This window comes from Pseudorasbora parva, chromosome 11 (assembly GCF_024679245.1).
Source record: "Pseudorasbora parva isolate DD20220531a chromosome 11, ASM2467924v1, whole genome shotgun sequence".
NCBI lineage: Eukaryota > Metazoa > Chordata > Actinopteri > Cypriniformes > Gobionidae > Pseudorasbora > Pseudorasbora parva.
In genome coordinates this window covers 32585341-32607370 of record NC_090182.1, presented here as the reverse complement: position 1 = coordinate 32607370, position 22030 = coordinate 32585341, and the positions used below count along the sequence as shown (strand labels likewise).

The following is a 22030-nucleotide window of genomic DNA, read 5'->3' as shown; positions in this document are numbered from 1 at the left end:
GTTGCTGCTTAACCTTTTGGTTCTTCATTTAACATTGCAAAGTTTATCTTGTACAACCCATTCTGCATGCATGTAAATATAGGTTGTTTTGATAATTTTGCAACAGAACAATGCATGTGTAGTGAGATCAGGTGACTGGTTAATGCGTCACTATCAGTTAAGATGTGGCCAATCAGTTATTGCCCCATGGGCATATATAAACTTGTGGTCCATGCCTCCTGGAGTGCATCATGGTCAACCCCGCCCCTTTTGTGTTGTCACAGACTATGGAGGTTTTGGCTTTGCAGTTTACCTGTTTGAGTCTAGTGCTTTCCAGTGACATTTGCCATTTTCATTTGTTTAGGGTGATGAGTAATTGTAAATTTGAGTGTGCGATGTCCTGCTTACTTCCAGGTAAGTTTAAAGCTGTGTTTGGGACGTTGTGGGAAGTCTGGCTTCATTGACTTCAGTTATAGCCATTTGTTTCAGTGCGGTGTGCCTTCAGGGCTCCCATTGGTATGGCATTGCTGCTTAACGTAACCCTGATTGGAGTGCCAGCTGTTGCTGTTTAATAAGGATATTGAGTGACTTGTAGATGCCGTCAAAGTATTACTTCACTGGATCATTGAGTAGGTGAACTGCTGGATAAAATCATTGCTTCATGGGATTGGTAAACCAATGCATGATCTTTTAATTGTTTTTAACTGTTCTGTTTTGTGTCCAAGGTCTGTTTGTGGACGTTGAGCAGGTTTCTTGATGTTTCCCCTCAACAGTCTTTTTCTTCACCTTTTGCTCTGAGCCACGCTGCTGCTTTTGGCGTCCGGGTACATCTGTGTCAAGCATACTTACCATTAAGTGGGCTGGATGTTTTATGTATTTGTTTAGTGTTAATATTCTTGTTTTTCTTTGTAGATTTGTTTGTATGAGTTATTCTGAGTTTAACTGCAACGGTTTGGTACATTCGTTTTCTTTCTTTAATGTGAGCTGTCTGTATTTATACTTGGTTTATTCTGAGTGTATTGTCACCCGTTGCTTCCTTTTTTTTGGTCATTTGATTTTGTAAATTGATTGTTTCCTTTACAATTGTATAATTTATTAATTTTACTTTTGTATTCTTCTTTAGGAGCTGTGGGCTTCCTGGAGCGGGCGGGTTCTTTACGGCATTACAGGCTTTACATCACCAAAGGGTGTCATTCTTGCTGTGTCCTTTATTGCAGTGTCACTAGTTTTGTGTCTTTACAGTGAACTTGGTGGGTGTGATTCTGATTGGCGTGGTTTCCATTGTATGCCTGTTGCGGTTACACAAGCCTGCTCTCCAGAGGAAGCCTCAGCCCGTTAAGCTTTATTGTGACTTAATTTCCTCTGTTTCCTTACTTTCAGTCCATGACACTTGTCCTTTTAGTTTTAAATAATTGTTGGCCAACTTTCTTAGAAATAAATAAATTATATTTTGTACGGAACCCATGCCTCTTGCCTCTCTTGGTGGAACGCACTTGCGTGCTTTATTTCATAGGTTCCCCATTAAAACGGGGTGGCGTAGTCGTTACAATCGAGCCGCCATGCTACACATGTATTGTGATTGATTGAAATAGAGTGGATGAATCATATAAGCTACCCAGAAAAAAAGAGAGAAAAAAAAAACCTTTAACAATTCAACTGTCTCTGCAAGACATTAAGGATGTTACATTAACATTAAAGGGTTATTTCAGCGATTAGCATATGGCTTTGTATCAGTAGAAACCCTGGAGTATATTCGAATAATTGTGCTTTCCCCCCCTCATACCCCCATTCTCCCCTGAGACAATATATTTATGCATTTTATTTCTGGAAAATTCCTCCCATGACGCAAATATTGTCAATTTGCGCCATCTGAGGAATTGTTTGCCAGAGGCTAAAGACTAGAGCCAGCAGAGGGAGCCATTTCTGCATGTTTTCAACTCGCTCTTGGGGGGATGGAGATCGCACTCACAGCACTCAGCTCGCAGCTTGCAGCCTCAGGCATTGATGTAAACGGGGGAGGGGGGGAAGGGGGGTGACTAGAGCGAGAGAGGAAATGCCCGCCCATAAACACTTGCTCAGCTGCAGATCCACTCGTCCGTGAACACTTATGTTGTTATAGTCCGCGTCGCGCTCCACTTTATTCCTATGGGTGACATCAAGTGACTTCAACGCTTCAGCCTAGCATTCCGGGAAGGCAGCGCTGCATTTGAACCGATTTGAACGCAGAAATGACGGGAAGCTTTACAACATCGCGGATCTCCACGGTCACTGCTGTCACAGGACTTCAGCAAATCATACCAAAGAAGTGTTTTTGACGGAGCGGTCCCAGCATAAAGGTTCACGGTTGGTGAGTAAAACGGCTTCAAATGTCTATGCTCTTGGCTATCGTCCTGTGAGTAAACATCAGTAAACGACACGATCGCGTGCTTCGTCATTCAAATGTGCTAAAGGTTACTCCATTGTTGTTCTATGTATAACGTTACACTAGTCTGACGTGCAAAACCGTTTTGCTTGCTACTGCTTGCTACTGTTTAGTCTCATACAATAGTCCATAAACCGAATCATGTCCTCATAAACTGCGATGCGGGGGTCATCTGCGCCTCTGCCTTCGTCTTCAGGCAGGATATGCAGAGTCCGTACCCTCTTATTGCGAGCTACGGACGGGGCCTATTCCAAAGTACTTTATTGCTTGCTGGGTTGTTAATAAATGGATAATTGTCACAGTATTTATTCTCCCGAGTCTTTCTGGCAGAACTGATTTTATGAAAATGAACGCGGTGGGAAAGTGAAAGAGATTCAGTAATCTAGTAGCGGTGGCTTTGCGAGGGGCCTCGTAGAGCAGCGAAGCATTCTGGGAATTGTTGTCTTTCATCCCCATGAGACAAAAATACATTTTCTGTCTTTTCTCAGTCTAGAAAGCACCAAATTAAAAAAAAATATTTCACATTTCTACTACATTAATGACCCAGTTTAAATACAGATTCATCTTCCTAGTGCTGAAGTACTCCTTTAAATGGAGACTTTTTCTTGAGTCTCCTGTTTCTCACACTTGTCTCCTGAGACAAAAAACTCTCATTTGTATCCTTTAAAGTTTTAGAAGAGATCTCAACAACATCACACACTGTGTTCAGATTTTTCTCCTTAGCGAGAAACAGAACACTTTCACATCTGTCTTCTCTGAAGTTTCATAAGAGATCGCAATCACATCACACACTGTGCTCAGACTTTTCTCCTTGGCGAGAAACACTGGAGCTCTCACACCTGTCTTCTCTGAAGATTCATAAAAGATCTTAATCGCATCATACAGTGTTCTTAGACTTTGCTCCTCAGCCAGAGACTCTGAAGCTCTCAAATTTATCTGCTCTAAAGCTTATAAGAGAACTCAACAACATGACAAATGTGAGAGTGCCAGTCTTTCGCTGAGGAGAATGATCTGAGCACAGCATGTGATGCTATTGAGATCTTTTATGAAACTTTAGAGGTGACAAAAGTGAGAGTTCCAGAGACTCTAGCTGAGGAGAAAAGTCTTAGCACAGTGTGTGATGTTGAGATCTCTTCTGAATTTTTAGGGGAGACAAATGTGAGAGAGCCACAGTCTCTAGGTAAGGAGAAAAATCTGAGCACAATGGCCCTCATTTATCAAAAGTGCGTACACCAAATTTCCAGCGTACACCCAAACCCACGGTGACTTTGAGATTTATCAATATGGACGTTGGCGTACGGCACGCTAAAATCCTACGCCAGCTCAGGAGGTGGTGTACGCACGTTTGAGTTAGTGCGAAAATGCGCAGAAAAGCAATTCCTAACACCACAAAACGCACTGACAAGATATGCTATATTATGACCCACTGTTAAAAACCACAACAACAACATTCAGTGTTTATTTTTGTGCAACATGAACGTCAATGTTTAATTTGTGTGACTTTACCAAAGCGTTTGATTTGTAGGCATATGCATTCATCCAGTCACGAGGATGCATGCTTTATCTGACGTTTCAGGCCCGCCTGGCCCGGCAGCTGCGCACGGACTGGGACTAAAATAATTCAGACTGACAAAATAATAAAAATGACCTTCTTCTGTTAAATAATAATAAAATCAATAAAAACGACATTATTCTTCTAAATAACAAGCGTCATTAAGAATAATAATAATAAGAATAAGAATCTTACAAAACTGTCATGTAATTATTAATGTGAATGAAGGCTACTCCACATCACATCATCACTATCGTACAAACCAATAGCCTACATGTGCTGTGATACGAAATTAAATGCTAATTGTTTCAAAACGTGCTGTAAAATAATGCATTGTGATGGTAATTTATCATACAACACAACAACGATTTAAACTGCTGGAGTGCGCTTCTCAACCCCCACACTATTAACAGTACTCGTAATTTGGGTCTGTAATAAAGTTCGATATAATGAGGAAGGAAGAGGACACGGGGGTCGGCTGGACGGTTGATGCTATTCTCTTTATTTTCTCAATAACTCAAAACACACACTAAGGTGTGGATTCACATAAACACGATCACACGATCACTTCTGGGTCGGCACTTCCGGCTTCCGGTTACTCATGCTGCGTCCCAATTCGCCTACTTATACTACGTCCTAAAAGTATGTACTCTTTTTGTGAAGAAAAGGTATATACTTTTGAGTGTGTAGCAGAAAAGTATGCAAGTTTCGGGACATACTACTTCGCCATCTTTAACGGACTCTGTCGCTTAGTTACGTGCATCCCGTCACCGTTTATCTGCCCTGTCAATCATCGTCAGATTCGTCACAGTTCAAATCCTCCACATTCAGTTTAATCTCCTACCGTATCGGAGAGAAATGTAGCCGCTCGTTGATCTGCCATGTGTGGGTCTTTGTGGGTCAGAGACTCTCCTCATGTGTTTGCAGTTTAAATATAATGATGTATTTAAAAGTTAATGACCAAACGTGTCATTACAAAAGTTCACAATGCTGCTGCAGGTGAAATATAATGTGGACAACACTGAATAAATATATATTTGTCGGGTTAAATATTGATAGTTTGTCACTCAACCCCCTTTATCTAAACTTCTCTACTTAACCGTCGAACTCGCACATCCGTCATGCTTGTAGTTTTTTAACGCTTTTTTTTCCGCGTTTGTAGATCTAATCGAATCCTCGTCCAACTCGCAATGGGTTGTGGGCAATATCAGCCGTTAGAGTGCCCATCGATCCATACTACGAATTCGGACCGGAAATAGTAAACCATCCGGGTATCTTTGGAATACTCTTTTCAACATACTACGATTTGGGACATACTAATTCTATTTTCGAATACTATTTAGGATGGATAGTATGCGAATTGGGACGCAGGGTCAGTCTCTGTGGGGGTTTGGCATCAACCGTCCGATATCTCTCTCTCCCTGGTCTCCGGTTCCACCAATGTTTTATACCCTCTCCGTGCTCATTACTGGAACAAGAGACAGGTGTTATTAATCTGCGTCCAACCCACTCACTTACCGCTCGTCCCTTGGCTCTCTCTCCCGCTGCAGACCTCGCTGAACCACGCCCCCCTTGCCACAGGGTCCATATTTTGTTTTTGTGGGTGCCTTTATTCCCACTCTTTAAACTCTCAAATAAAACAATTTTGTTTTTTTCCCCACTTCCCTGGTGATGGTCTCGATGGGCGCGTCTCAATCATGTCACTAGTTCAGTAGTCAGAGCACTGATCAGGGAGTCAGCCCATTGACTTATGCCCTAATCAGTGCCCTGACTAGTGGACTAGTGAGTGCGCTTGATCTCTACGTCGGAGAAGTTTCGCTTCTTTGCCGTCTGCTGTTTGTCCATGGCGTAAAATGAGGGCGTGGGGGAGGAGGAGACTTGAATATATAGGGGCGTGTTATTCTAATGACGATCGTTTTCAGCCGCCACATTTATCAAAGGCAAGTATTGCGTACACCTGGATTGCAGAGGTGCGCACAGTTTCATAAATCAGGCGGTGAGAGGAGTGTAAGCAGAATCTTACGCCAACATATACACCAGTTTCTACGCAAGATTGATAAATGAGGGCCATTGTGTGAAACTGTTAAGATCTCTTCTGAATCTTTAGACGAGACAAATATGAGCAATCCAGTCTCTCTAGCCAAGAAATCAAATCTGAGTACAGTGTGTGATGTTGGTGAGATATATTCTAAAACTTTAAAGGAGACCATATTGTTAGAGTTTTTTTTTTGTCTCAGGAGACAACAATGAGAAGCAGGAGGCTTAAGCAAAAGTCTCCATTTGATCTTAAACTAACCTCATTTTTGTCTAGGAGATACATTTGAGATGCTAAAGACATCTTACTTTGGATTTGTCTTACATATGGGAACAGACTGGGCAGCTGTGAAGACTTTAATGCAAATAAAACTGATTTTCACAAGACAACCTTTGTATTGCATAGCTGTTGTATTTATAATATAGTGTTAATTTGTTTAAACTATTGTGTTATAGTAAGTCAGTGTAAGCCTCAGACGTCATTTCACCATCACTGTTAACTATAGACACGATATTGTCTGGCTATGAGTAACCCACTTCTAGCCTAAATAAACCTGAATTTGGTTAGATGTTGTTTTTGCCAAGATAACTTTGAGATGTATGATATTCCATCATGTAAGCAAAGTCAACAGTGGTTACAAGGTGTTTGGTTTCATTTCTTTGACATGTTTATGTTCTAGCTAGGCTATGGTTAGACATCTAAAAAAAAATTTCACTGACAGTCCAGATTTTGCCTTGATTTAGATTAGACATCACAGTTGTGTTTGGATAGTTATTAGACATTTTTTTTTTAAATGCAAAATTACTTGCTAGGTATTTTTACTATTTTAAGTTTCTAATTTGTTTTGGAGCCCTCCTCGGGACCTCAGGATATTTACATTAATCCAAGGGCAAGAAAAACACTTTATTTTTCTCCTAATATATACATTGTAGCATCACTTTTTTTCTCACAGTGTCTGATAAAGGATAAAGGATTTAGACTCTCAAAATGCCTCCTTTTCAGTATCCTACTCTGCTCTGGGGTGCATTTCACAAAAGCAACTATTGGCCCCAAGTTCCATTTAAATCTATTGGTAATTACGGAACCTGTGGCCATAGTTGCTTTTGGGAATCGCACCCCTGATGGCCGTTGTGACTGATCTATCAATTACAGTGTGTGTCGGAAACAAAATTCTAAGGGTGTGCCTGAAGCCAAATACCTCATTCAGAAAGGCACAGAGAATGGCTTCAAAACTAATAATTCTCTATTTGGCTGAGGCTGGCACAGTCACTTCTTATGTTTAATGGATAACAGGTTAGCCAGGGGAATATTATACATAAACCTCTAAAATAATGTGTGGCAAGCAGTTGAGGCCAAGGGCTGTAAGAGAACGGGGCAAGGTCGGTTGGCATGAGAGATAATGAGCACCAACTGTGCTCCGCACCGGTCTCATATTTAATGGAGGAGCTTTGGAAGCATAAAAAGAGGAGTGACGAAAGTGAAGTACAAGAAAGGACCAGGCCTGGACATTTACATTATGTTTTGTTTATGTTTTATTATCTGTGTGCACCAGCTATCCCCACGGCACGGGTCCCGCCGAGGCTCAGCGGCGGCTCATGTCGTGGGGATCGCAATTGGATCTGACGGAGGGGTTTGAGACGGATTCCGCCCTATCTTTGCCTTCACCCGCCAGATCCGGCGCCGCTTCTCTAGGTTCGGGAGCCCGCGCTGCGGTTTTGCCGCGGCGCTGCAGTTGTCTTCCTCTGAGGAGGTGGATGTCTGCAGCATCGATGTAGGGGCTGAAGACTCGCCACTTCAGACCCCTGCTAGTGAGGAGCTTATGGAGGTTCTGATCAGAGCAGTGGCCAAATTAAATATCAACTGGCCACATGAGCACAATGAGCGAGCCTCAGTTAAAAGAAGGCTCGACGAACGCTTTGTCTGCTGTGGTTCTCCCTGTCGCCGCCAGCTCCTCTGGGACTGGATGCGATGGTACAGAAGTGGCCGAGGCTGCCCCTGTACGCTTTTCCCCCGATTGCTCTGCTTCCGGGAGTTCTAGAGAGAGTGCGCCGGGACGGTAGCTTGACAAGCCAGACCCACATCAAGATGTTTGGTCTGGAAACTCACCATAGACAGGGCTCAATCGGAGGGGCGGGATAAACGGTTGTCTTTCAAACTCCCTCTGCACGCGATAGGATAGCGCTACACCAACCAGAGCAACGAAGGTGAAGCAGGGCTCGTTGATAGATTAAACATTCACCGTATCCGGTCGGCTAAACTCCGAACACATCAGAGAAAAGCTTAACTCCAAGTCTTCCAGAGTCGCGGTCAAAGCTGATTCGAAAGACCGCCGCCATTCGTCAGTTTCTGTGTTTACTAGAAGCATGCAAACGCAACTTGGCCTTCGTCATTATGGCCCCACCCGCCGACTCTATACACGACGTGATTGGCCCGTCCAGATTGTGAGGAATACAGCTCAGAAGGGTATTGAGAGTTCCTAGGCGACACTTGCGGGCAGATTAAATTTGCTGCCGCTAGGGTGCGTCTAGATTTCTAGGCTAACGGGACGGGCCCGTCTTTTGCTAGTAGCCCCGTTTTGGCCGGCCGAGTATGGTTCTCGGACATAATGTCTCTCCTCGACGGCTCTCCCCTGGAGATTCCGATCAGGAGGGACCTTCTCTCTCAAGCGGGCGGGGTCTTCGTGCACCCTCACCCGGAGTTGTGGAAACTGTGGGCTTGGCCTCTGAGGGGTCATAAGGTCTGGTCTCTCGGCCGAGGTTGCTGAGACCATTCTACACTCTAGAGCTCCCTCCACGAGGAAACTGTACGCTTTGAAGTGGAGGCTCTTCACGTTGTGGTGTAGAACTCGCCTGTGGGATCCAGTTAACTGCCCTGCGAGCGCAGTGCTGGAATTCCTGCAGGACAGATTCTCCGCTGGGTTAGCCCCCTCCACATTAAAGGTGTATGTGGCGGCCATAGCTGCTTGCCACACTCCTTGGGGTGGTGTCTCTTTGGGGCGACACCCTTTAGTAACTCTTTTCCTTCGTGGAACTCTGAGGTTGAGGCCTGTGACACGCACCAGGGTGCCCGGCCTGGGACCTATCTTTTGTCCTTCAAGGCCTTTCCGAGGCTCCCTTTTAGGCCTTTCTGTACCCAAGGCCCGGCTATATTCCTAAGGTTCCCACCAATCCGGTGAGACCTGTGGTGCTTCAGGCATTCTGTCCTCCTCCTTTTATGACGTCAGACCAGGAAAAATTGAATCTGCTTTGTCCCGTTCGTGCACTCGACACTTATGTCCACAGAGCTGCCCTGTGAAGAAAGTCTGAACAACTGTTCGTCTGTTACGGGCCACCCTGGAGGGGGGGCCTGGTGTCAAAGCAGAGGATGAGCAAGTGGGTGGTCGAGGCTATCTCACTTGCGTATGTGGCGGCCGGACAGCCGTCTCCTTTAGCTGTCCGGTCCCACTCCATTAGGAGTATGGCCGCCTCTCAGGCACTGTTGGCAGAGGCCTCCCTGCAGGATGTCTGCGATGCGGCAGGCTGGTCCTCTCCACACACTTTCGTCCGGTTCTATGAACTAATGCTACTCCGAGGGCTCGGGTGCTCGCCTCTTAACATGCTGAATCTGATGGCCAGCGGGCCTTGTATCACTTCCAATGTCCTGGGAAAAACATCAGTGGAACATCACAAAACCATCCTATCTGATGAAATGTCAATTAAGTCTAGAGCATATAGGGTCTCACCTTTCAAGAAAAAGATCATTGACGACCAGGTGGACCAAAAGCTAAAAAACCACATCATTGAGCCCTCCTGCTCTCCATGGTCATTACCTGTAGTCCTGGTTCCCAAACCTGATGGATCCTACAGGTTCTGTGTGGACTATAGGAGACTCAACAGTAAATCATATCTGACGCTTATCCAATGCCGCTTATTCATGACAACTTGGAATCACTGGATGGCGCCACTTGGTTCAGCACATTGGACTTGCAGTCTGGATATTGGCAGGTGTATATGGAGGAAGGGTAGCCTGACAAGCCAGACCCACATCAAGATGTTTGGTCTGGAAACTCACCATTGACGGGGCTCAATCCGAGGGGCGGGATAAATGGTTGTCTTTCAAACTCCCTCTGCACGCGATAGGATAGTGCTACTACCAACCAGAGCAACGAAGGTAAAACAGAGCTTGTTGATAGATTAAACATTCACCGTATCCAGTCTGCAAAACTCTGAACACATCTTCTCTTTTTAAGAATGACTACAGTGCTGTTCTTTGTTCTTTTCTCAGAGAAAAGCTTAACTCCAAGTCTTCCAGAGTCGCGGTCAAAGCTGATTCGAAAGACCGCCGTTCGCCAGTTTCTGTGTTTACTAGAAGCACGCAAACGCAACTCGGCCGTCGTCATTATGGCCCCGCCCACCGTCTCTATACACGATGTGATTGGCCCGGCAAGAGTTAGGGGAATACAGCTCAGAAGAGTATTGAGAGTTGCTAGACGACACTTGCGGGCAGATTAAATTTGCTGCCGCTAGGGTGCGTCTAGATTTCTTGGCTAGAGGAAGGGAGCAAAGAAAGAACAGCATTCATCACCAACCAGGGCCTGTTCCAATTCCGATCCATGCCATATGGGCTCCGGAATGCCGCAGCCACATTTCAGAGGCTTATGGAGAAGGTTCTAGCAGAATTGAGAGGAAAATTCTGTTTTGTGTACATTGATGATATAATCATCTATTCATGATCATTGAAAGAACACATATCACACCTGCACTCCATCATGCAAATAATTGACCAGGCTTCTCTTACCCTAAACATGAAGAAGTGTCACTTTTTTAGAAGACAGTTAAAAATTCTTGGCCACATTGTCTCAGTGAAAAGAGTGGAGGTTGATGCTGAAAAGACACTGACTATCCTCCTCCCAAAGACATCAAAGCTCTTCAACGCTTCCTGGGATTGGTAGGGTGGTACCACACATTCATTCCCCAGTTTGCTGACATCACTACACCTTTGAATCACTTGAAAAAGAAGGGAGAAAAATGGGACCGGACGCCGGAGTGTCAAGCCAGCATGGATGCCATCAAACAAGTGCTACAAAACCCTCCAGTACTGATGCAGCCCGATCTAGACCAATCTTTCCAGGTGTATACCGATGCCAGTGATGTAGGTTTGGGAGCCATTCTCATGCAGCAAACACCTGAAGGGGAGAGAGTAATCGCATATGCATCTAGGACATTACGAGGAGCAGAATTAAATTACTCTACCTTTGAAAAAGAGTGTCTGGCTGTGGTCTGGGCAGTAGAAAATGGAGGCATTACCTTGAAGGGAGTCAGTTTGACATTTACAGCGATCATGCTGCTTTAACTTGGGCCTTTAATTGTCCCAAAACCTCCTCACGTCTGACCCAATGGACTCTTAGGTTGGAGCAATTTAACTTCCAGGTACATCATAGGAAGGGATGTCTCAACCTGGGTCCAGATGCTTTGTCTAGAACCTGGGAACCAGTGGAAAGAGATGATGCACACTTCCTGTCCATAGCAACAACGAGGTGTGCATCAGACATTCCACACACACTGGCTGAAATCTTGCTGGCGCAAAGTACAGACAGCACTGTTGCTCACCTTAAGTCAGACCCCAAGGTCAGGAAAGTACAAGGCCAACAGATTAACTCCGAGGTCCAACAGGGGGTGTTGTATTGATATATTTTTATTATTCTTTATATACCTATTGATATATTTATTTATTATTCTTTATATACCTATAAAGAACAGTGGAGACAGATTTCAACTGGTTGTTCCTCAGACATTAAAGGAATCCCATGGTGTTGAGACTTGTATGGCTTAATATAACATAAATGATGTCTCTTACTGATTTATGTAGTAGAAAACCTATGACAGATCTACGTTATTTTAAAAATCGATTTTATATTTGGACCATGGGCGGCGGCATTTTGTTTGCGTTCTAGATTGATGACGTAGAATGGTTGAACTCCTCAATCAGCTGGCGTTACCTGTAGCTATTTTTACCACAACGCAACTCGAAAATTGTTTCAGAGTTAAACAAAACCAATGAATTGCTTTGTAACTGTACTTAAAACACACTCAAACATACATGTGGACACAAACTCACCTACACAAGTCACAAACAGATCGGCGGGCGCGCACACACACCTGACAGACTCTGTCTCAATCGAGATGTTGGACTGCTCCGTATCCACGACAGGGGCTGAATCTGAAATCGACCCCCTATACCCTTAAATAGGGCATTATTTGAAGGGACGGCCATTTGTAGTGCGACACCGGACATGTTCGAGTGCAGTCATTCAGTCTCATGTTGCACCGCAATAACGAGTGTACAGCCGATTTACAAACAGCTGTCCGACTTCACGCACTCAAACATACATATGCACACAAACTCTCTCTCTCTCACACAGACTCACACACACCCCAACAGATCGGCGCGAACACACACACACACACACACACACGCACGCACTGCGTGCACGCATACATAACCCTCAATCACTATTCCCTGTGTTGATATCGTAGATAGACTGTTGATATGCAGTAGATTAACTGTAATGCCTAATGTAACCAGCAGAGGGAAATATCTAGGTAGGACGATGGGATAGGGTAATGTGAGGAAGAGAGGCAGGATGTTTTGGTGATGATGCATGGGATTGGTTTGTGCAAAAGTTTGAGCACAAGCTCAGTGAATTAACCACAATCTTTAAACTTTAATTTTTAAGACACAAAGTAACATTCCCTGCTTTTGTTCACTAATACAACTTGAAGGAGTGAATGAAGAGTCGGACAGCTGTTTGTAAATCGGCTGTACACTCGTTATTGCGGTGCAACGTGAGACTGAATGACTGCACTCGAACATGTCCACTGGTGTCGGACAACACTACAAATGGCCGTCCCTTTAAATAATGCCCTATTTCAGGGTATAGGGGTCGATTTCAGATTCAGAAGATTCATCTCCCTGTCGTGGAGATGAGCAGCCCAACATCTCGATTGAGACAGAGCAGTCTGGCAGGTGTGTGTGCGCGCCCGCCGATCTGTGTGTGCGCGCCCGCCGATCTGTTTGTGACTTGTGTAGGTGAGTTTGTGTGCACATGTATGTTTGAGTGTGTTTTAAGTACAATTACAAAGCAATTAATTGGTTTTGTTTAACTCTGAAACAATATTCGAGTTGCGTTGTGGTAAAAATTAGCTATGGGTAACGCCAGCTGATAGTAGTTCAACCATTCTACGTCATCAAAAATGGCGCCGCCCATGGTCCAAATATAAAATCGATTTTTTAAATAACGTAGATCTTTCATGGGTTTTCTACCACATAATTCAGTAAGAGACATAATTTATGTTATATTAAGCCATACAAGTCTCAACACCATGGGATCCCTTTAATGCCTGGCTTTTTACACTACTGTCATGATAACCCACTGGGAGGATATTTGGGTCGACTAAAAACGCTGCTGAGGCTGACGGTTCGCAAAGATATCTGGCAGTACGTCAAGGGGTGTGATATCTGTCAAAAATATAAACATGACAACACAAAACCCAGCGGATTCCTACAGCACACACAGGTGACAGTACCAGAGCATACTTGGGGTATGGATTTGATGGGACCCTTCCCCAGCAGTAGGAAACAAAACACTTACCTCCTGATGATTGTAGATTGCTACACCAAATGGGTAGAGATGTTCCCCCTTATGGATAGCAAGACACAGAAGATTGTCAGAATTCTAAGGGAAGAAGTCTTTACTCGCTGGGGTGTACCCATATACTTGGTATCTGGACCGAATGTTGAGGAGCTAAGCAAGGCCGGAGCGATTGATGAGCAACACACGGTTCGCGAGCAGCGGGACTTTTATTGACTTGTCATTGACTTCTGGTTCCGGTGTGAGAACGCTGTGCGCGCTGGGAACACCAACTTTGTTTTGCCCATCTACCATTGGGATTATTCATCAACTTTGGTCACTCTCCATTTCACTTTGTGATCATTCATCAATTGTGGTCACTCTCCATTTCACCTGCTGCAAGCCCTCGCTGTGCGCTGGATTATGGTCTTCCCGTGGGCCGCCTCATCACGGTTGGTGAGTGAGTCTCCACTCTCTCTCTGACTGTCTCGTTAATTGCGTCGTCTTTCCTGCTGACCCTCTGATTGTTCGACACCTCTGGCTGAGTCGGTCTCCACCCTCTCTGCTGGTGGTGTTGCTGTTTGCGGACGGCGTTGTTGCTCCTCAGGCTGTTGTGGATGTGTATTTCGCCGCACAGCTCAGCTGTGCTCAGTGTGACAATGCATCGGATAATGCTGGACAAAAAGTTAGTTTTTCTTTTCCCCGTCGTTAGTGGCATCTACAGCATGTCATTAACATACTCTACATCTGTTTTGCGCACCATAAACTGCCATCCGCGTCTTGACTTGGGATTTATGAACTTTGTCGCTCGCTAGGGATTCTTCGCCGACCACGCTACGTCCATCGTTCTACTAGGCACTTACGCAATGAACATCGCACTACTGCGCACTGCATTCCGTCGATCTGGACCAGTAGATCGGTCGTTCACAGGACTTCGTCTTCATGCCATTTAAGAGATACTGCTTCATTAAGGTCGCTTGCCAGGGATAATTGTCACCACTATGAGGTTAAATCTGGTGTGTGCTTATCTCAGAATGTTTCGCTACTAAATTGCTGTTCATTGACTGAAAAAGCTTCCCTACTCAATGATAGAATCACTGATACTAAACTGGACATGTTGCTTCTCACAGAAACCTGGCAGTCACCAAATGACTACTTTCACCTGAACCTTCTTACTCCATCTGGTTATAAGTATTTTTCAAAGCCACGTCTCTGTGGTAGGGGTGATGGCCTGGCAGTGGTTTATCGTGATACTATGAAAATTATCATGACTGAATTTCATAATGTTAAATCTTTGGAATACATGGCTTTTAAAGTGCTTGCTCATGCAACTCTGCTGGTCATATTAGTATATCGTCCTCCCAAGTCTCTGTCAGATTTCTTCTCTGAACTCAATTAACTACTCACTCTAGCCTTTGCTGTATCCTCCCATGTTATGCTGCTTGGTGATTTCAATATCCATTTTGACACTGTCTGCTCTAATACCAGCGACCTTATATTAACTTTGGATAATTTCAGTCTCATACAACATGTTGATTTTCCTACTCACAGCCGTGGTCACATGCTTGATCTTGTTTGCACTTCAGGAATTAATAACGTCTCTGTCTGTGGAACACAAACAGGTAATTCTGATCATGAACTTATAACAGTTAGATTTGACTTTCCTCTTCCAGAACCTTGTCTCAAAACTACTATTAATTAACGCAATGTTAAATCTGTCAATCCCCGGTCATTCTCAGACTCTATTAGTGCATCTTCTCTGTCTTCTTACTTTGATTTATCTTGTCCTTCTGCTGTTCTCTCAACTTACAACTCTGCTATCTCTGAAGCCTTAGACAATCACGCCCCTATGTTAACGAAGCTGGTACCTACTTCTCATACATCACCCTGGTATACACCTGAGCTCAGACTCATTAAACAAACTGGCAGACGCCTTGAGAGGCAATATAGGAAAAGTGGCCTGGAAGTGCATTACCAAGATTTCTGTGCCCACCAGTTGAATTACAAACTAGCTCTCAATAACACACGTACAGAATACTATGCCTCTATAATCAACACTGCTAAAAGTCGACCAAAGACATTATTTTCAACTGTTAACAAACTTCTTAACCCATCAGCGCATCTCATTACTGGCTCAATTGACATCTGTAACTCATTCCTTCACTTCTTTGTAATTAAGATAAAATCCATCTATGAAACATTTCCATCTAACTCTGAAAATGAGTCCTCACCACAGTCCATAAAACACACCCTCTCTAGCTTTACACCCACAAATCAACGGCTTGTAGCAACCTAATTGCTCATACCAGCTCATCCACCTCTTGGTTGGATTCAGCACCTACTTCACTTCTCAAAAACTACTTATCTGCTATCTCTTCTCCTATTGCTCATCTGATCAATTGTTCTTTTTCTTCTGGTTCTGTCCCACTAGCACTAAAAACAGCTGCGGTCACTCCTATTTAAAAAAAACCTGGGCTGGACTCTTTGGTCATGAATAATTTCAGACCTGTTTCTAATCTTCCATTTGTTGCGAAGCTGCTTGAAAAAGTAGTTGCCTTTCAACTTCAAGCTCATCTCTCTGTAAACAACCTTCCTGATCCCTTTCAATCTGGCTTTCGGTCGGGCCACAGCACTGAAACAGCCTTGGTAAAAATTACTAATGACTTGCTAATGTCTGCTGATTCTGGTTGTCTTACTATCCTTATCATGCTTGATTTAACTGCTGCCTTTGATACTATATCTCATCATATACTCACCTCTCGTCTATCTGCAATCGGCATCACGGGTAGTGCGTTATCTTGGTTCATATCTAATCTCACCAATAGACACTTTTTATTAATATTCAGAACTTCAAATCTTCTCCATGTTCTCTCTCTCAGGGTGTTCCGCAAGGCTCTGTTCTTGGACCACTTCTGTTTAATATTTATCTGCTACCATTAGGTCACATTATCCGTAGTCATGGTCTTAGCTATCATTGTTATGCTGATGACTTGCAAATTTACATTTCAGCCCGCTCCATCTCCACTCTCCCCCTGGACTCATTGAATACCTGTATTACTGACATTAAAACCTGGCTTCATAGAAACTCCCTTAAATTTAATAACGATAAAACTGAGGTCACTGTATTCGGTCCACCCTCCATTCTAAAAAAGTCCGAACTGAGTCTACTTATTGATGGGTCCTCAGTAATTCCATCTCACACTGCTAAAAATCTAGGCATAACATTTAACTCTGCTCTTACATTTCAAGCTCATATTAGTTCAGTTACCAAGACTTCATTCTACCACCTTCGTAACATCGCCCGTCTACGACCAGCTCTCAGCACTAAAGATACCGAAACTCTAATCAATGCTTTAATAACCTCACGTATTGATTATTGTAATTCACTGCTTATTGGGCTTCCCGCTAAAACTATCGCTAGACTACAATATGTACAAAATTCTGCTGCCAGAGTCATCCACCAAGTCAAAAGATCGGACCACATTACCCCTTTGCTCTATAATCTTCATTGGCTACCTGTCTCTGTCCGCATCCAATACAAAATTCTACTGTTAACTTTTAAATGTCTGCATGGACTTGCTCCCCATTATTTATCTGAGCTTCTGCACTGGTATTGTCCGCCACGTACTCTTCGGTCATCTGACTCTAGACTACTCACTGTACCTCATTTCCGTCTCTGTACTATGGGTGGAAGATCGTTCATTGCTGTGGCCACGAAACTCTGGAATTCCCTCCCTTTTTCTCTATGCGACACTGTTACTATATCCTCCTTCAAGTCTCAACTAAAAACATCTTTTCTTACAATATTTCCAATCTTTCTCTGATTAGAATTGTTTTTCTCCTCTGTATATTTGTATGTTTATGTCCTATATTGTGTATATATATTTTATATATGTATATTTTGTGTACAGCGACCTTGAGTATGGGAAAGGTGCTATAAATAAAACTTATTATTATTATTATTATTATTATTATTATTATTATTATTATCTGACAGGGGATCACAACCCAGATAGCAGACAAACAGTGAATCAGCGTTGAATCAATGTTAATGCATCAACTAAAATATCATTGAATCAATGTTGAGATGTCAATGTTGAAAATGTTGATTTTTCATCAGGTTTGCACCCTGAAATAATGTTATTTCAACGATGAAAAATAGATCAAGATGGGCTTAAAATCAATAGTTTTCCAACTAAAATTAAACCACTTATTTAAGTGAATCAATGTTGAATCAATGTTAATGCATCAATCAAAAAAATCATTGAATCAATATTGAAATATAACATTGATTTTTCATCAGGTTTGCACCCTGAAATAATGTTATTTCAACAATGAAAAATAGATCAATCTTGCTTTATGTACAGCAGGATTCTATGCCAGTTAATTTGTCTCTTTATTTTATTCATTTTAATCAGAGACCATGTGTAGCTGCAGTCGATATGATTTTGCATCAAAAAGTCACTCAAAGTAAATGGCATCCTTCAGTTTACATGCAAATGTATTTATTTATTTATGCCCCCACAGTTACAACAGGAAATCTCACATTGACTTAAAACTATTACATCTGAATTTATGACACAAATGAGAAGAGCCTGGAAAAACATGACAACGTGCATCTGCAAAATGGAAGTAAATACAAATGTAAACTTGCCAATAAATACAGAAATGACACAGTACTACTGAAAGAAAGAAGGTAGAAGAAAGAATAAAATCCTCCAAACTCAGGGGTTTCCACCATGAGCAATGTCCTGAAGCCTTTCAGGTTGTAATGGAGCCAGTTTTGCACCGTCCCAGCAAAGATAAACTCTGATGCCTCTTTTTATCAGCATTCACGGCATCTAAAACAACAATTTAGTAAATATTTGGAAATGTGATTAATTATACATTACAAATATAGCCACTACAAAATGAAGTGAAACTTGAAATTTGATCAAAATCTTGATATCCCAGTTAAAACGGTAACATTAAATTCAGGACTATTTAATGCATTTTAGTATAGACTTTAAAGGACCTGCAGACACACAATGAATGAAAAAGCAAAGTGACTATATCCGGTGTTTTATCTAATAATATTATTGTATTTAATAGTAAATAAATAAAGTGTGAAAATGAAACAAGTAAATGAATGACCAAATAGCGGAGCTGTATAGGCTACATGATTTATTTTCCATTTACAACACAAACTGGAGGCACAACTGTTAAACTAAAATTTCTGTAGTTTGATATAGCTGCCTACAGAACTTAAGATCTCACTCTTTTCTTTTATTTTTTCTTGCTGCATTAAAGATTAAACTGTAATGATGTAAATGTGATCTGCTCTCGTAATGATATTATAATGATAATTGCCACTGTCGCCTTTGGCTTGGCTTGCTCAGTTGGGGACACTAAAAATATGAATAAAGTTATTCAACTTATTATACAAATAAAATATATGAATTAGGTCTTATTTAATTCTATAAACTATAATACTGATCTGCCAACATTGTCGCTATATGATAAATTAAAATAAGCTGATAACATCACTGTTTTCTCCAGTACGACTGTACAGCCAAATCTAATTTTGTCGCAATATTATCCTGTTTGACACTGTGAAGCTGCTTTGACACAATCGTGATTGTAAAAGCGCTATATAAATAAAGTTGATTGATTGATTGATTGATATCGTACAGCTGAAGCAGATCTACGAGCTGATTGTATTTCCCCTCACCGTGCTAACAGGTCAATCAGTTCTAGTTCTGCTTCAGCTGTGAGATACTCTCACGAGTGGCGAACACAATTACTGACAAGCCAGAAATTCTGACAAGTCAGAAATCGGACGCAATTCACAGTGTATGCCAATCTTAAGAAAAAAAAATGAATACAAATATGATATGGTTTGGTGAAAAACAAACTGAAACTCAATGTATTAAGATTATCCTGGCCGTTGGTTGTGTAACTTACGAGGGCGCTCATGTGACTATTATTAACATTGCAGTTCACTCTCGCTCAGGAGAAGCACACAAGTTGTAAAACATAAAGATGAATAAAAACACTAAATTAAAATTGAGATGAATTTTATAATTATATTTTTGTAGGCCACTTACCTCTAAAAAACATGGTCGTTGTCCTGTGTCTCTTTTTCGCGATTGAAGTCTGTTCAGCTGCGCTTGCTTTGATCTGATTGGTGGATGTCTTGAAGGTGCATTACCGCCACCTGCTGGATTGGATTGTGGCGCATTCGATAGGGACACATATTCTAAATTCTTTATTAACTCTGTATTCTTTAGATAAATAATGAAATACATGTACATTCTACATGATTTAAATAATAATAGGCTACATTTTTATTTATTTAAAACTGATAGACTAAATTTATGGTAGAAGTTCTTTGTTTTTGTTTTGTTTTTTACATTTTTTATTATAATGACATGAAACACAGAATGACAACATTGCATGCCAGTAAGCGGGAAAATAATATACCTTTTAAAAAGATTCATAGTTTTTACAGCTTTCTTATTGGAAGAGTCAGAAATCAAACATGCATACAATTTTAACTCTTCCAGAAAAATTTAAAGAAAGGCTTACAATTACAAAATTTACATTTATGTATTCTTTGTTAATCCACATACTCGTTGGTGTACTCATCGTATCCTTTGAGGATAATAAATGTGCTCACATTCACACAAATGTAGCCAATTGATTTGGACTTGCCTTAACATGTTGAATAATGTGACAGATAGATTGACCATAAGCCTCACCGGTGGAGAATTAAGAGGACCAAACATCAGCATTGATTCAATGTTTGTCTTTTCAACACTGAAAAGCATGGAATTATCAACATTGATCCAATATTATTTAGCAGTGAATTTTCAACATTGGTCCAGTATGGTGTTAGCATTGAATTTTCAACATTGATCCAATGTTACTTAGCATTGAAATTTCAACCTCAACCAAAATGATGATTCTGATGGAATTTCAACATTGAATCAATGTCACCATGCTATCTGGGAATTCACTTCCAACATACTGGCTGAGTTATGCAAGACCTGGGGAAGTATCCAAAAACTGACCACCAGTTACCACCCTCAGACAAACTTGACAGAGAGGATAAACAGGACATTAAAAACTATGATTGCATCATATGTGGGACAATACCATCAAGCCTGGGACCAGTGGTTACCTGAGTTATGTTTTGCCATTAACACAGCTCACCAAGAAACAATGTTTATTAACAAAGATTCGGGAGGAGGGCTTTCAGATAATTGACACAGGTGGAGAGCACTCAGCTAATCAACAAGAGGTGTATACACGCAGCAGTATTACCTCTGTTCTGTTGACAGTTTATCAGCACGGGCGGCATTTCCGACCATTCGCCCCGCCTGCCAGCCCACTCACGCTGTCTACGGTGCCGCACGCTTCTCGAAGCACTTCTACAATGCTAAAATCTTTTCCTTTCAAATTTATAAGCTACCTCAAACCCCCTATTTGGGCCGCGTCAATCAGCATTCACGGTAAAAAATAAACTTTTGCTTTTCCCGAGATAATAATTTCTTCGTCATGTTCACAAGCGCATTTCTGTCTTCTAGCCGATTGACAAAATAAGCTATGTTCTGTTAATAATGTGGTGTTTAGAGCAGTACTTGGACAGTGTAAAGAGTGTACATCGCACAGACTTTCAACAGGGAGAACAACAGTTCCTGTCTTTAAATGATGTATACAGCATCAAGCTTTTCTTGCGATCTCGCCGCCTCTTTATAAGTTACTACAGTACAGATGGTCACTTTCAAACACGAAAAGTGTAAACACCATGGACGCGCATGCAGTTGCCGTGGTGATGAACAACAAACTTGCTGGTAAAGCAAAACATATCGCGAGGCTAAATCATTTAAATAATGGCAATGTAAACAGCGCTTATTTTGCCAAACAATCAGCCACTAGTTGGAATCAGCTGAAAATCATTGATTTGATTCAATACTTCTCAGCTTGATGCTCACAAGCTCGGTCACAGCGTGACCATACTCTCATTTGCGACTATGAATAGATGTGTGCAATCCATACAATGTAATTAGGGGCACTTGAGCGTTCACGTTTCAAAAAACTGAACATGGCACTGTTGTGTGTTCTACTAGCTTGCAAAACAGTTTTTTCAGAATGCTTCAGAGCACTTTGGATATTTATGCAAATCTTCTTATGAACAATTACAATATTTTATTAACATGATTTATATCGTCATATGTTGTATACAGTTGTAAGGCTGTATTCCATGTCCCTCATATGAATTTTAATTAGTATCTTGCAATATAAGACATATAGGCCTACATTTCAAAATAAGAGTCTCATCTTTTAGCCAAATCAAATTCCGATGCAGTATTGTCCTGTTTAACACTGTGAAGCTGCTTTGAAACAATCGTCATTGTAAAAGTGCTAAATAAATAAAGTTTATTGATCGAT

At 41.9% G+C, this 22030-nt stretch overlaps 1 long non-coding RNA gene across 2 annotated transcripts; it reads left to right on the top strand.

Annotated features, from left to right (window-relative positions):
* The first annotated feature begins 219 nt into the window (after positions 1-219).
* LOC137092357 (uncharacterized) lies at positions 220-1492 on the top strand. Of its 2 annotated transcripts, XR_010908231.1 has the most exons (5): positions 220-272; positions 344-393; positions 469-608; positions 705-803; positions 1103-1488. It is a non-coding gene; the product is annotated as an uncharacterized lncRNA (long non-coding RNA). The 2 variants fall into 2 exon arrangements; XR_010908230.1 differs by having other exon boundaries at positions 222-272; positions 705-1492.
* Positions 1493-22030: the final 20538 nt, after the last annotated feature.